Genomic DNA, 18,087 nt, shown 5'->3' with positions numbered 1-18,087 from the left:
GAAGAAAATAAAGAGACGGAATAACAAGATCGAAGAAAATATTCGACGCGGGGGAGATCTAATTTTTAGAAATAACGTTTCGTACGAGAGCAACGAAAGGAGAACAAGCTCGTAGGAAACAGGGGAAAGGACGGTAGATATAATACGAGGTCCGGTTTTATTACGGTGTCTCTCTAGGCTTCAGAAATGTGTTCCCGCGAACGGACATGCACGCATGCACGTATGCGGCGAACCATACGAACACGAATGTGTGTGTGTGTGTGTGTGTATGTATGTGCAACGATGCACATATCGATCGCGCATGCACATGCCACGTGATTACCATTCGATACGGAAATTTGAAATACGCGCCTGATAGGAATTGATTTGCTTTTTTTGGGGGTTTTTTTTTCTTTTTTTTTTTCCTCTAACAATAATCAAATCCTTCCCCGTGTTGTTTTTATTTTTCCTTTTGCATCGTATCGAAAAAAATTTGACGGCGAATTAGTTGGTAATATATGTAATAATATTTAGGATAAACAAATTTTTGTTCAACATATTGAAAAAAATAACGACGAAAAGATTATAATACAATTTCATGTATAAAAAAATGTACGTAGATACATATAAAAGTAAAATATACGAACGCGTTCGGTTAGTTTAACAAGAAAAAAAAAGGGAAAAATAAACGAGCTTAACGTTGTTAAATCGAGATAAAAATCGAGACTGTGTTTATCTGTCTTCTTTATGAATATAAAGTTTGTTTAGTATTCATGCGATTTACTTTATATATCAAGTAACGCTGACTATTATTATTTTCATAGTCAATCATTATACCGTATACGCGTGAATCAACTGGTAAGATCAAATTGGTTAGTAAAAAATAAATATTCATACAAAAATTTACAGGGGCAGAAAGGATGGAAAGGAGGGAGGGAAGCAGGGGGAAGAGGAAGAGAAGGAGAGTAAATAACGAAAAATAAAAAAAAATAAAAATTGTGTCTGTGCATCATAAAGAAAAGCGTCATTAACGTTAAACACGGAGTCGAGCGTTTAGCACGAATAGAAGATAGAACCTAGGAGAATGAGAAAAGTGAAAGAAAATGGCAATGCGAATTATTTCGATAGTGAAGGTTCGTGAGGGAACGGGGAGGGGAGTGAACAGCTGTTGCTTGCTCGCATATTGCTGAGATTTGAGCACATGGCGCCTCTCGTTACAACGCACTTGTGAAACGAGACTCACCTTGAAGCACGCACGAGGAACGAGAGTAATCATGGTTTAACGACCGATTGAAATTTTGCCCGAAATGCTTTGCGATGGATAGTAAAAAGAAAAAGAAAAGGAAGAGAAAAAGGAAGAAGAAGAAAAAGAAAAAAAAATATAAAATGGGAGGGAAGAAGATTCGTTCAATAAGAAAAATTTTCAACTAATGGAAATAATTGGAACAATTTTAAGCAAAGAGTTATTTTCTACATTACATATATATATATTATTCAGGTATCTGTATACTGTATAAAATGTACTTTTTAGGATAGTAGTTTTCTTTTCCATTTTTCCCGTCTTGAAAATTTCGTTCAGCTACCCTTACAGCTTTCAAGCTTTCCCCTTTCAAAGCAATCCCCTCCTTTCCCCATAGCGCTCCCTTCTACTCGGCTTTTCCACTTTCGCTTCTCATTCTTCGTCACATCTTTCAAGCTTGTCTAAGAGTTACGAACGTCTTTGAGAAAAGTAGGAGCCCCGACTTATCCTCGTAGAAGTTCAAATCTAGCATCCGTCGGTAGCTTTCCCTTTTAGCCCAGTGAAATTTGGCCAGAATGCCTTAATTTTTTCCATACTGATGCAAACTTGATATAAGGGTAATTTGACGACGCTGAATCGAATGGTGCTATTTTTTTTGCAATTTGACTTCAGCGTCTTAAAAAAAAAGGTAAAAAATAGCCTTATCTTATAATCTAGGCATTTAATCGAAAAAAGCTTCAAACAAAAGTTGTAGAGAATTGACAAATACATAAAAAATGTTCTAAGGTTTATCTTCGTATTTGCAAAAATAAGCGAAAAAGAATGGTAAAAGTAATTGTAAGAGTAGGGGAAAGCAAGTCTTACCCCTCTGTCGGCTTTTACACGCGAGCGGGCTAGTGTGCGTGCGAGCGTCCATGTGTACTAATCATAAACGAAGGATTTTCGGCAATCTTCGGGACTCTCGGTCTTGAATGCAAGTGCCAATGAGAGAAGAGACCGATATTTCCACCCTTTCTATTCGTTTAAGCAATAGCGAGTATTTTTTTTCCATTTTTTTTGGCCATCCGCCATAGTTGAGCGTCCTGTATACGATTTTTTCTTTCGGTAGCAAGCATTTTTCGTTTTGGCCGTCGAGTGTCAAGCGTTCTGTATATCTATATATATCGGCGTATAAGCGCGGCGTTTTTAAATCGAATCTTGATGCTTATGGCACGCTGTTTCTTTATTTATTGTCAAAAATAATGAACCTTGAATAAAAAAAAAACAATAATTCTTTCTAATTTTCTTAATAAAATTTATATTAAAATATTTTCTTTCTTTTTAATTTTTTTTTCCTAATAAATTTTTCTTAATAAAATTTATATTAAATTTTTCTTTCTTCTTAATTTTTTCCTAATAAATTTTTCGTAATAAAATTTATATTAAATTTTTCTTTCTTTTTAATTTTTTCTTAATAAATTTTTTTTAATAAAATTTATATCGTAAGCCAAAAATAAATTCGCACTGCTTATAATACAAATGCATTTTTTTTTAATTATATTTTCTATAAAATTATTATAAAATACTATTGAAAAAATAGAAAAAAAATTTATTAAGCTTACTTCACAATAACGAAAAAAGAAATAAGAAAGCAAAGAAAAAGAACGAAGAGAAAAAGAAAGAAAGAAAGATAAACATACTTGTTAGCGCTGTCAAGATAAAATATAGGTATCGGTGACGTGAAAAACATACACACACTGTAGCTACTGTAGCCACTACACTACTACAGTCAAAAGAATAGGTTAATAAATTTTTTTTCTATTTTTTCAATAGTATTTTATAATAATTTTATAGAAAATATAATTAAAAAAAAATGCATTTGTATTATAAGCAGTGCGAATTTATTTTTGGCTTACGATATAAATTTTATTAAAAAAAAATTTATTAAGAAAAAATTAAAAAGAAAGAAAAATTTAATATAAATTTTATTACGAAAAATTTATTAGGAAAAAAAGTTAAAAAAAAAGAAAAAATTTTAATATAAATTTTATTTAAAAAATTAGAAAGAATTATTGTTTTTTTTTTATTCAAGGTTCATTATTTTTGACAATAAATAAAGAAACAGCGTGCCATAAGCATCAAAATTCGATTTAAAAACGCCGCGCTTATACGCCGATATATATAGATATACAGAACGCTCGACACTCGATGGCCAAAACGTAAAATTCTCGCTACCGAAAGAAAAAATATAAAAAGAGAAATACCAGTTTATTGCCTCACTCGCACTCGTATAAAGAACGCTCAACAATCGATGGCCAAGACAAAAATACTTCTTATCGCCTAAACAAATAGAAAAGGGAAATATCGGTTCTTCTCTCACTCGCACTTGCATTCAAGACCGAGAGTCCCGAAGATTGCCGAAGATCCTTCGTTTATGATTAGTACACACGGACGCTCGCACGCACACTAGCATACTAGCGCGCTCGCGTGTAAAAACCGACAGAGGGGTAAGACTTGCCTTCCCCTACTCTTACAATTACTTTTACCATTCTTTTTCGCCTATTTTTGCAAATACGAAGATAAACCTTAGAACATTTTTTATGTATTTTTCAATTCTCTACAACTTTTGTTTGAAGCTTTTTTCGATTAAAAACCTAGATTCTAAGATAAGGCTATTTTTTACCTTTTTTTTAAGACGTTGAAGTCAAATTGCAAAAAAAATAGCACCATTCGATTCAGTGTCGTCAAATTACCCTTATATCAAGTTTGCATCAGTATGGAAAAAATTAAGGCATTCTGGCCAAATTTCACTGGGCTATTTACCCTTACACAATTCTTTCTTCTATTATTTCGAAAGATCGCACGCTCACCTCGTTCACCTTCGTTCGCCTCGTTCACATCGTCGGGATTCGTAGATTATTCTATCGAATAAGAAAAAAAGTTTCTTTTACCAACAACACACGGTATTTTCCTTTACGTACCGAATCCTATTTTCTATAACCCGTTCGATTATTCTTTCAGACGATGAGAGAATAAAAGAGATGGCGGCTGTGTAGGGGTGAGGGTGGAGAAAAAAATAAAAATAAAAACACGTTGCGCGTTCTATATCTCGAGTCTCATTTTTAAAATTATATTGGATACCGAGCTACCGTTATTATTACATCGTTGAATATTCAAGAGACCTTGGCTCGATACAACTTTTCCAACTTAAAAGCATTTTCTATTCTATTTATTTATTATTTTTTTTTTTCATTTCCTTCCTTTCTTTCTTTCTTTCTTTACGTAATCGCGACGCAAATATACGAAAGCCTTATCCGTCGATTTTATTTTCTTTAAAAAAAAAAAAAATAAAAATGGGCGCGCCAAAAAAATAAAAAAAGAAGAAGAAGAAGCGAAAAACAAGTAGGTAATACGCGTCTGTTGATTTCATCGAAATTGCATTTTTATTCGTAGAATTTTCTTTGACTTTTTTCACCCGTTTCTTTTTCTTTTTTTTTCCTCTTCGAAATATGTTATTAGACCGATACCCTTTCCCTTCTTCCTTCCCTTTGGCATATACCCCTCTCTATGGCATATCAAAGAATAACGACACCAGGAGAGAAGTGAACGAAAGGATTTATTTCGTCGTTTCTTCCCTTTCTTAAAAACTTCCTCTTGCTTTCTCCTTCCGTGTTTCCATTTACCTGTTCTCGTCTATATTTCCGCACCGCGATCGCGGGAAATCGCGAAAGAAGTTTTTACGATCGTAAATATAGCAAGATCTCTTTACGATCAGGAAACTATCTACCCCGCATTTATGATCGCGCATTGGGGGCTTCTTGTTTATAGAGAAGTAATAAAAATTTCATACGGTATCTCCTCAACCGATGACGAAATGTGCGATATCGTTGGTAGAATATCAACGAAATAAAGAAAAGAAGGAAAAAGTAAGACTGAAATATTTTATAAATTATTTTTACATGATTTCAAACAATTTCATTATGTATTTCATATTATTTTATTACATTACATCGAAGTACAATTAATTATCGTATTTTTATTCGATCATTTTTTTTTTTCAAAATAATGACAAAAAGGAAGAAATAAGAGTGAAATATTTTCAAAATTATATTTTCAAACGATTTCAAATTTGTTCGGCAAACGATCTAACAAAGTTTCCGTGCTACAGTATAATGCATTAATTTACTTGAATCGTTTGTTTTTAGGGGATGATATTAATATTGAATAACCTCATCTTATATTCATTTACGGATGTTAAACTTCTCCACTAACTATGATTGGGAAACTATAAAATTAACCCGAGAAACGTACATCGAGGAAACGTCGAACATGAATAATTGTAATGCTTAGGCGGGAGGAGGGTTACTTTCTAATAATATAATGTAACGCTTAAATTTGCTTCGATTAATAAAAACAAAAAAGAAAAGAAAGGAAAAAAAAATTGATGATTACTTTTATTATCACAACTGTCGTATCCTCGATGTTACGTGATCACTATTATGTATAACGAAGGTCATTTGTTGTAATTTGCAACTTTCACCACTGGCCAAGACAATTATGATTAGTCGACAATGCGTTTGAAATGCATTAGGTGTAATTCATTCTCATGGGTTCAATTAAATTTTTTAACGAACCTACTACGTTTTAATAGAATTAATTAAACTAGCTGTACGGCATAATAGACGATTCTACGTACGTTAATCTCGTTTTATCAGTGACAACAAGGGAGTTATAACTTCTCCCTGGACAGCATATTCTCATCATTATAATTTTTTTTTCCATTTTTATTTCGTTAATATATTATTATTATTATTATAACATTCGAAAGTAACCGAGCGTGCGAGCGAGTACCTCTATTTGTTATAAAAAGAACAAAAAGAAAAGAACAAAATAGAAAAAATAAACAGAAAAGATCTCAACGATAAATCTTTGAGATTTACAAGTATGATCGTGTTGCGTTTATTCGAAAGTAAAGTAGATAGTAATTATTTACGTATATTTGTTTAGGTTAAAAAGAAAAAAAAAGAAAGAAAAAAGGAAAGAACAAAAAATCGGGAATAGGATGTTCCTCGAGATTAAATCTTATTACACGCCGCTTTATTATCTAAATCGTAATTGCGTCCTATCGAGATCATGATAACCATCGCTTCGCGCGGTTTCACCTTGGGCGAATAATAATTGCGCGAAAAGTGGACGAACGTGTACGAATCGGCAAATAATAATTTTGCAATACTCCGGTAAAGAACGGTTATGTGCGTTATATCTACTGGAAACTTCGTAAGTTACATATAATTAACTTAAATTATATTACTATTATTATATTATTATTATTATTATTATCGATACTAATGACGTAATCAGAATTGTTGTATTTTGTTTTTATTTTCCGAAAGCTTCAAACATATAGTATAAAACTTAAATATCTATTATTTAAATATCTATTATTTTATTATTATAAAAGCAAGTAAGCCGTAATTAACGCGATTTGCAACATCTTTGGAATCATGGTAAAAAAAAAAAGAAAGATTATGAAGAGGAAGAAAGGTAATTGTCTAATTTGGATGTTTCACTGATATTAAATATAAAATAATATTTGATTTATATAATTTTCATTGTATATTTGATAGATCGATCGTTAGATTGCAATCGATTACGGAAGCATCGAGAATCAGGAAGGAAGAGGGTTGTAAGGTCAACATTTTCATTTCCTTGGGTATGGGATATTACGTAACGAGAATTGAGAAGTTCGCGACTAGATTTGAACGTCGCCTTTCACTTATGAGGAAAAACTTTAACGTGTACTCTCGGTCGCGTTTACTTTATCATTTGTTCAAAAGGCTAAAAAGGGGGTCGAATAATTTTTCGAATTAATTCAATAACGATGTATGATGATTTTGTAATATCTAATTAGTTTAAAGAGAAAAATAAAGTAATGCGTAAACCTTATCTTATTTTAAAGTCTTGACACGAGTCTCGGTGAAATTTGAAGAAAAAATTTGATGAGAAAATTTGATGCGAAATATTTGATCGAAGAAATTTTCCCGGACAAACTTCTTTTTTCAGGTGTAAGAACGTAATTTCTCTTTCTTTTTTTTCTCTCTCTCTCTCTCTCTCTTTCGGTCCAGATAGTGAATCGTAGAAAATGTTAACTCGTTTTACTTTTATATATACCGCTTTCCGATCCAATCAAAGTATCGCGTGCCTCGTACGCGTCGCGAAATTAAATCGTTCTTAAGAAAAATTCCTATGAGGATTGCTCTCGGATATATCGCGTAACGCGACTTTGTTACTTTATAAATTCTCGAGAAAGTTTCTTGGATAGATATATAATAATATAATCGATACAATTAATAATAATAATAATAATAATAAAATACCAATGAATGAGAACGTATCATTACAATTAATTTATTTTTTCTTTTTGCTTCCCTTTTTCTATCTACGAATACATCCACAAATATTTTTTATTTATAGGTGATAGTTGAGATTATTTAACACGGATTAAGGGATACTTTATTTATTTATTTTTCAACAAATTTTTGCCTACACTTTGCACAAAGGATTTTATCTGTCCAAATTCGAAAGGAATTTTCAGATAGGACGATCATGCTCGTCAATTAAACGTACTCCGGTCTATAATCTTGATAATCGCGATTACGAAATCACGCAAATAACTTGGAAATTTATGCTCGAATGGATTATTTTCTTCCATTATATGTCGGCAAACGAAACTAACAATGAGAACAGCATGAATAACAGCTCGCTTCTAGGCGGAGGTCTCTTACGTAATCGATTTCTCGCTGCATTATTATGTTATCACGACGAAGTTCATCGAGTTCTGCGTTTCCTCCCAACCCACACTATTTTTTCTTTATTTCTCTCTCTCTCTCTCTATCATTCTTTTTATTTTTTTTAATTTTCTATTCTTTCTCTTGTTGCTTTATGTAACAACACTTAATAAGGTATTCGCGTCCTCTCAGCTTTTTTCTAATACCATAAACGTTTGAAAAATGAACAATTTCAAATTATTTGAAAATCATATCGAATAATAATAATTATTATTATTATTATTAACTAGACTTCCTAGGGATAAAGAATATTATCGAAAATCGATTTGTTTTCGACGAACCATACATAGATCATAAATACACAAACACAAATTTCAATGCGTGCGTTCGAATGTGCAAGGTCAACCTTGCCGCCCCAACTTCCTCCCCCATTTTTATCCTCTAACTATATAATATATTTCTATATTTTCTATCGATGATAAACGATTATATCAAAACGATCGATCGATATTATATTTCATGCTATAGCATTGAAAAATATTAAACGATTTGGTCAAACCGTAATCGTCGAGCTATCGTTTGCACGTTCTTCCGTTCATTCGTTCGCGATCGTTCTTCTTTATCGGCATTTTTTTTTCCTTTCGTTTCTCCCACTGTCTCTCTCTCTCTCTCTCTCTTTCTCTCTCTTTCCTGTCTCGTAGAGCCAGTAGAAATTAACGAGTCGGAAATTCTAATTCAATGGCAAGGCTGCCGAGAGAGTCGCGCCTTTCTTCCTTCGTCCTCCTTTCGAACCTTCTCTTTCTCTTCTCAGTGGGTCGAACGTTCGTTCGTTCACTCGTTCATGTTCGGTTTCCCTCTCGGAGGATTCCCTCGTCGGTTTCTCGGGGTTTTTTCTTTTTTTTCGATGAGACCTTTTTATCACCCTCTTTTCTTTTTTTTTACTTCTTCGCTGTTCTTCCCTTCAAGCCACAAAGCTACCGTGAGAAAGGATTTTTCTTTTTCTTATTTTATCTTCTTCTTCTTCTTCTTCTTCTTTATATTCTATTTCTTCTTTTTCTTCCTCATTGGTGTCGGGTATTTTAATCCGACACAAAACCAAATCTTTACCAAGCTACGAAAGATATACTTCGATGCGGACACGCTTTTACTCGTCTCCGGTGATTAAAGTTGCAACGCCCGTTGAATAATCGCACGTTGGATAATGTGGCCTCGATCCTCGACAGACGAAGATCGATAGTACAAAACGACCAAACGTAATCCTTAAGAACGTTCGTTATTTTTCATTATTATTTGGTAAGAAGAAAAATATAGGGAAAACGTAAAGGAAAATCGAATAAAAATAATATCGTAACATTTCTATATTCCTCTTTGTTTAATTATTTAAGGATTTTATTAAGGATTTTAATAAATCCTTAATTAAAGATCATTGATCGAATTGTCGGGGGGAGGGGATAGAAAAAGAAAAAATTTGACAAAATATTAGGACGATTGTATCGGATTACAATAACACGTTTTATGATTTAAATTAAAATTATACTTTTTGTTTTCAGCGTCAATTACGTCGTAACTTTTAAATACGATAAGTGATTAGAGAAAAAGGGATGTTTAAAAATTCTTAGGATAAATAGAAAATATATTTATTCTAATATGATTTGGACAGAAATAATATTACGAAAAAGGAATTTTAATCGTATAGGAAAAGTAATTAAACGAACAGAACTTTCACCCTACGTTCGATCGAGCTAATGATTACTTTGCCGTTACTGTGAAAATCATCGATTATACTTGTAATCGGATTAACTTTTCTGTGGTTCGGAAAACGCGTGCGGGTTACCGTGAAAACGATTGCATCACTCTTCAGTTACCTGCGTTTGACGCTTCGTATTCGTTGTTGTCCGACGAGCTCATATCAATCGATAAAATAAAATCAGGAATATAAATAGAGAGAGAGAGAGAGAAAGAAAGAGAATATTAGCAAAAGACAGAATGAAACGCCCAACTCGAATTCGAAATAATTTGAATGATGAAAACGCATAGCATTTTTTGAAAGTTCGAAAACCATAATTATTTCTCATATTTCACACGGAGAAGGAGCAACGTAACCTTTGATTGAACTTTTCACGTGGGATATATTAAAATTAATTTTCTCTCTCTTTTGTTAGCGATCAAACGAAATTAAATGAAACGAAAAGTAAATGCGACGGAATAACAATATCTACGTTGAAGTCAGAAAATCGATTCCGCAGGCTCGCCCCCGCGCACGGTCACGCACGGTCCAGTCCGGGCCTATCGTGCATGAAAATACGAAGGTACATAATAATTTGCTAATAACGACTATTCGAAGCGAAACGTGTTTTCAAGTAGAGTACATACCTTGTTCTAATAACAGAGTTATTGAACTTTGATTTCTACCGCAACATTTACTTCGATTTCACTCGCACTATCGCAACGCATACACGTTTATATATATATGTATGTATATATATTTGACGTGTTACAAACACATTTGAAAAGCAGCCACGCTGAGTCTCGTCGGTTTAGTTTATGTAATGCGTAGAATTATAAGCAACTGCCGGTAAAACCGCAGATCTGTTTATTCCTTGCATAAATGTGCGTCCGGTTTGGTTGGTATCCGTGCACGAGCGAGAGCTTATCGGAAAATAATGTGAAAAAGAAAAACGCACCGTGGCCTATTGCGCAAGATAAAAGTGAAGTAAAGTAACGGGAATGGTAGTAGTATTAGTATTAGTAGTAGTGATATACACTAGTTGCGTTATTTTCTACGCGCATTGCCCGTGAAATTAATTATATTTTTATCATTATACAAACCTTAAAGATAAGTTGATCATTGCTTTAGAAATATTGTCCGATGTGACCCAATTGATTTGAATTTTTTTGTTTTTATTTTTCTTTATCCTAATTGATTTGCATAAATCGCGTGTAAGATATTTTCCAAGGAGAATATGTTTTAACGTAATCTCTCGTTTATATTTTTCTTACCTTTAAGTACCTACCTACTTGTACCTAGTACTTGTTTGCCATACGTTGAAAAATATTGTCTGACAAATCGTAAAATGATTTCTGTAAGGGAGGTTTTTCTTTTTCTTTGCCGATACCGTTACATCAAGTTCGATCGATGAGTTTGAAAAAGAGTTTGTTTTTCGAAAGAAAGTAGAAATAAAAAAAAAAATTATTGTTATCAAGAATTTTAGAAAGCAAATTTGTTCAATAGATAAATTGATCGCGACTAATCGGGTTACGTTTTTAATTAAATCTAGTATTTTCAAATCGATCGAAAACGAGCAAACGGAAGTTAAATTTCCTGATTATGAGTTTCTCGAATAATAGTTTTCTTCATTTTCAAAATCTCCAATTAATTGAGACCTCTTGAGATAACAGTAGATTTATAGAAAAACTGAAAGAGAGAGAAAAAAGAAGATATAAAATAGGGGAAGAGGAAAATATACGATCCAACTATCGATCATCATTCATCACGATATATTTGAAAAAGATAACGTTTCTATTTTCTCCTAACAACTTTCGATACGACCTTGAACGAAGATCAGCGTCCTTGAGACTATAAGCATCGTAATGAAATATCTTAATGAAGCATCAATTAAAAGAATTTTGTAAAAACAATGAACGATTTCATTAAATGTATTTAATTTATATAATACAAAAATACATTACCATTACACATACGTAATATTATTTCTACGTGGCAATCGGTTTAACCGTTAAAAAGGGTTGACATTTCGTTGCGAAAGTTTAACAGTCCAAGTATAGCTAGTTACGTAGTACACATTCTGCGGTTAGTGCAGTGTGTAACACTGATACGCATGACTAGGTATACCGAACGTATATCAATTATTACTAATGGGGATTGATATGACACGCTTGAGTCGTGAACGAAGTAAAGACCTCGAAACGTAACGCGATATACGTTTTTTATTATTGATTTCTATTATTTTCTATAAGGTAAGAAGGTATTACTTTATTTTATCACTAAATCATCGGTGTATTTTGATTTCTGTTTGATATCTTGACTTCTGGAAATCATGAAAAAAGGATGTATTAAGAAAGACGACACTGTCTTTGCTCTTAGTCAAACTGAAAAGCTTAGACACAATGGAGTTTACTACTGATGGATTGCACCACGTTATTCCGAAATAATCTACATTATATTCGCTAGACGGGTGCATATAATAGATGAGTTATGTTACCAATCTATTTCATTCGTCCACAGTACCAGCACTTACTTTCCTACAAAAGCATCCCACCATGACGTAGAATCTCTAACCTTTATATCGATCGAAATCGTCTTCTACACAGGTTTGCCGAACCCGTGAGTTCTTACGATTTTAAGCAAATCTTACTTTTCACGGAGACACTATAATACTTGGGATATAAAAAAGTGAACCTTTCGTAAATGCTACCATGTGGAATGGGAAAGCGATATCGGGATAAAGCCTTGTTAAAATAATATTCAACTTTTCTTTTTTATATCTCATGATAATTTTAACCTAACTCGAAAACTTAAGATCGTTTGCGATCGAAGCGAAGAAAAGAATGATCGAAGTTATTACATAAAAATTTATATATAGTATACGTGCAACGATATTACGATAAAAAAACAAAAAAATACACTGAAAAATCTCATTTATTTTTACAGGCTCTTCAACGAGTATCAAATGATACTTTTTTTTTTAAATAATTTAAAAAAATATTTGATAAAATCTAATATTTAATTAAAAATATTCCAATTAGATCGGAAATATTTTTATCTAGATATGAATCTAATGAAAATGTACCTTACCGTGTTTGCTAATAGCTTATAAGCTAATGCAAACTCTAATTTTATTAATTAGCTAATTAATTAAGAAGAGGTAGAAACGTTACAAAAAATCGAAAAAGAACAAAAAATAATAATGCAATGTATAGTACATACAATCAGTATATTAGAATGTTGTAGATGTAATAAGATAGTTGTGTGTGTGTGTGTGTGTGTGTGTGTACATACTAATCAAGAAATCAATTCGTTATTAGAAATCAACTAAAGAAAGATAGAGAAAGAAAAAATAATAATAGAAATAAGAATAGAAATAAGAATAAGTTGAAAACTAACAATCGAAGCTGCGGCAAGGCTCGTGGAAACAAGCGTGAAACTCGATTAGAATCTGCATTTTAATTTTTTATTTCCTAAATAACACTTCCCCAGCTCCCACTCGAAGCATAGGCGTGGATACGTATCTTGCGTAACGTAAGAGCAAAGCGAATTCAGTATGATCGCATCGAACTCGCAACTTGCAAACACAACGCCCGCTATTTACCACCAACTCGCAACAGAACGTTGAGAAATAAAAAGAAAGAGAAATAAGCTTTTGTGTGTGCCTGTGTGTATGCGTGTGTCAAGTATTCTTTCTCTCTCTTATACACACTCTTTAGTTTTCCCTGCCCTCTCCCTCTGGTTCCTCAAACACAACTCAAACACGAATACGCACTTATCTATTGGTTTGTAGATGTATCGTATTTCACGCATTAATTCATCTAAGACATCGACCTTTCGATTTTCACCACGCCTGTTTGCGTCACTTGCATCTAATGTTAATATTATTCTCGATACTTTTCGTATTTATTATAAAACAAATGATAAGTTTCATACTTTTAAAAGAGGAACAGTCGACGTTAAAACTAACGAATTTTCATGTTTTACCATAATTGAAATAACGTTCACACGTAGAATGGGTCTCATCTCGTATACACGTAGAGACATGTTTATGAAATAACCGATTTACGAGTAGGGTGTAGGTTTATTACAGACGATGGGAATGTTGTAGAGACGTTCGCAACGATGGTTTATAGGATACCTACGACTCTTTGATAACGGTTCATGAGAATATACGATCATGATGGGCTTGATGTATTATGTATGTACGTTAATGCTTGAGATGAAAAATGATCAATTTTCATAATTATCATTGATTTTCCATGATCATTTCCATATTTACGATATTCTGTTTTTATTATAAAGAAGAAGAAAAAGTAATGAAGACAGAGTAATAGGGTTGTAAGATTAACATGATGGATATTGTTCATCAGACAGTATAATTAGGAGTCTATTTATTAGTGTGGGATGCGAGCGCCTCCAAGCCAAATTTAAATAGGCATTCGTGAAATGATTGGACGGTGGGCCCTGGATAGCTCAATGGTTAAAGAGCAGTCAGCCGCCCGAAAAGCGGAAGATCCGGGTTCGAGTTCCGGTCCAGTCAGTCCAACAGCCCAATTTTTTCACGAATTCTACATTAGATTTATCAAAAGGAGTACATACAAATGAATGATATCAAGTGGTTGCTCTTTTTAAACGTTCAATTAATTCGAATATGGTCAAGCATTCGTTAGAACCGAGAACTGTAAGGGAACACGATTCGAGAAGCTGAGAGAACACAAGCGCGTGCGTTAATTGGTGTGGTGTGGCCAATGGACACGGGAAGGGGTTAGTCAATTTAACGATCTCTGTGACTACGACGTCTCTTCGAGGTTGTTTGAGCGAAACTATATCAGAGAGTTTCGCGTTAATCGATTCGTTACTAATGCGATGCCAGATAACTAGTAGGTATAGTAGGTAACTTGTACATACATACTTGTATATGATATATGTATAGTAACATTGTGCGAGTCCTATAGATCGTGGCACGATCGGAACAAGTTATAGAAAAGAACTAACGTTGAACGTTAATTGGTCGTTACTACGACGTACATATATGTAAACGTTAATTGGTGTGTTTGAGAAATCGAACGATTTCCTCGACTTATAGTTCGTTAAAGGTCGAAATCGAAGGAAGTAACGATATAGAATCGTCTTAAGAGAAAATTCTGAAAAAACGTCTATGAATTTCTATGATATCATATACATATATACATAATTGAAAAATATTGAAAAACTCGTGTATTATTTTTCCAAACGATTGGATAAAAATTAATCGGTAAAAAAAAGAGATATGGTAATAATTTTGCGATTAATAAAAAAACGAAATTAAGAACAAGATGCGATATTTTTTGTAACGAAAGAATACATTATATTAAAAGACGAGGAGAAAAAAGTAATCGACTTAGGATGAGAGAAACAAATCGAAGAAGCTTCCGGTGATTCCTTAGAACGGATAACGCCTGATTCCCGCATCCGGAGACACCTGGTTATAAACGGGTAGTGGTAACGCCTTCGGCCTAGATTCTAGAGCATGAACTTATCGGGAGCGAGCCGTGGCTATCGTTGCGCAAACGACCACTCCACAATGCCTTGGAACATAGCAAAAAGTAAGTGGCAAGCTCGTTCGTTCACTCGGAGTACCGATCGAAACGACACCGCCGATTGGTCGATCGAACGATTCGCGTTCTCGCGTGCACGTTTCTCTATACAGTGCAGATTCGATCTCTGCACTATCTGTCTGTCTGTCTGCTAGCAGCATTCGAGTTGCACGACGAACGATTTTTTTTTCTTTCTTTTTTTCCTTCTTTCCATCTCTACGCGTTCTTTTTCTTTCTCTTCCTTTCTCTCTCTCTCTCTCTTTCTCTCTGATTTTTCACCACACCATTATCTCTATTTTTCACTCTTTCTTTTCTTTTCGTTCGTTGATCGATACCATTCGATGAGTCAATTAACGCGACGCATCAACTTTATTTAGTAATGCATCATACCTTGTTATCTTAATAACCAATCTAAAGTACTCGAAAGATACATGGAAAGATAAAGATGACATGATGGATTTGGATTAGTAAAGATTTTTTATTACTTCTTTTCTTTTCTTTTCTTTACGGAATTTTTTATTTATAAAAAGAATAAGGTGAAACATAGTTTAACAGGTTAATGTTATCGGGGTTGTTTATGCGGATGAAACGTCTTTAGCCGACAGGAAGCTACTAACCCCCCCCCGGATGCCGCCCCGTTTGGAATTTTACTTCGAACTACCTGGTGGTAGTATATTGGTATATTGACGTATCGACTTAAACCACGACCCTCGTCATCTTAAGAAACTGTTATCTTTCCTTCCAGTTTTAACTCTTTCGTAAATAAATATTTACGAAAGATTGGAATCGTTAATAAGTGATCTGGAATGTGAAGTCGAGTAATTATTTCGATTTTTCATTTCTTTTTTGCTCTTTCTCGTTTTTACTTCTTTTTATTATTATTATTATTATTGTTATTATTAATGCATCAATGACGTCAATGTTCGCATTAACCGATATGTTCTATGTATATTCATACGTAATGTATAAGTCATCGAGGAATCATTAAAACATTGAATTTTTTTGTTTCTATTTATCGCGAAAGTTTTCCAACGTAGTGTCAGACAAATATGCCGGTAAAAGGAGCAACTAGAAACGAGAAAAAGAAAGACAAAGATAAAGAGAGAAAGAAACAAATCGAACGTTCTTTAACGTATCTCTTAGCTGTCTCTAAAGTGGTAGAAACGTTTTTGTAAGAAACTTTATAGCCTGTAATCGTTAGAACGTTTGGTTCTGTAGTCAGAATAACCGGCTATTACACGAACCAAGGAATTCAGGTTTTCGCGTGCTTCTGCAATGTCGCGAATGAAAAATTCAATAAGTTTGATGTTTCTTCCGAAATAATTGTGAAAAATGATTAAACGTCAATCCGCAATAGCGTACGTAATAAATATAATAAGAAAATAATCGTTATAACAGAAAATACGATATATATTTTTATCCATAAGACAATAAAGAATAGAAAAGAATCACGCGATTATGCAATCGACGAAAGTTTTTTTTTTTTTTCAAAACTCATTTACACCTTAGTTTGGAACAATGGTTGGGGAAGGTACGTAATCCAGATAAATGCATCGATAGATAGATAGATCGTAGGTATCGGTTTGGCAATATTTAGCGCGCGCGCGGAAAGAAAGTGAACGGAGAAAATTGTTAGTTGTAGGTATGTAGATGTTACGCAATCTAACGTGCTAGCCGGCACGTTTATTTTAAGAAAACTAGACCCTAGGTCTAGTTTTCCTATTGCTCATTTCTCTTAATCCACAGTTGGAAAAGTTTTAATCGAAGGTTCTCTTATACGTGGGGTCAATGTCGAAAGTCCATCATATTAGATTCGCGTGTTTATGGCGTGGAAATATGGTGGGACGACGCGGAAGAAACGTAATGCGATTTCGCAAACGAATATCACATTTTAAGGGATGGTGTCGAAAATGCTCGACTATGTTATGAGAATGTATCGTGTTACTTCGCTCGGAAGAGCGCGTTCGTTTACAAACGAACTCGCGTTAACGAGCTCGCGATATTCGTCGTAATGGGAGTTGGAAATAATTTTCTAACGCGTATATATATATATACTTGGTTATTGGACGGTTATATATTAATAATATTAAATGAAAACATTTCGCTAACGAATAACGCAATTATTACAATATCATTGTTCATTTTAACCTTATATCATGACAATAATAAACTAAAAGAAAAAAGGGAAAGGGTAGGTTTTTTGTTGTTTTTAAGAACGAAAAAATGAGTTATCTTGATTCGCATGAAATATAGAAAGCTTCTCATAACACAAATACCATTTGCTTCCTCATTCAGTGAACACCATAAATGTTAAGCGTTACTGTATTATTTTTTTCTCTCCTTTTTTTTCCATTTTGTTTGATTCCTCTTCGAAATTAAATACGTAAGAATAATTCGGACAAATTGATTTCATGTAATCCATCTTGTTCATCTTGAGATATTTTTATTTTTAAAGCATATCCTTTTAATGACAATTTGACACGATGTCGAGTAAATTGGTGTTATCCTCGTTCTTACGTATCCTTAGTATGGGAGACGAAATTTCATCAATATTTCATATATACGAGCAAATATATGTCTCTTCTATTATTTTCGTAGCTTTGTTTTTTGAAGAATCGTTATATGTCTGGCTGCGTTCTCTCCCTTTGACGAGAAAAATCGTTAGATAAACAAATAGTGCTTGTTAAGAAGGTAAAGTGTATGAGTATGCGTGGATAGTCGCTAACTATTACGAAGAAAAAATATTGGGATATTGGCGTAGCAACTAATTAACGATAGAACGAGTTTTTAACCAAC

This window comes from Polistes fuscatus, unplaced genomic scaffold, assembly GCF_010416935.1.
Source record: "Polistes fuscatus isolate 324 unplaced genomic scaffold, CU_Pfus_HIC Scaffold3, whole genome shotgun sequence".
NCBI lineage: Eukaryota > Metazoa > Arthropoda > Insecta > Hymenoptera > Vespidae > Polistes > Polistes fuscatus.
This window is presented reverse-complemented; position numbering follows the sequence as displayed.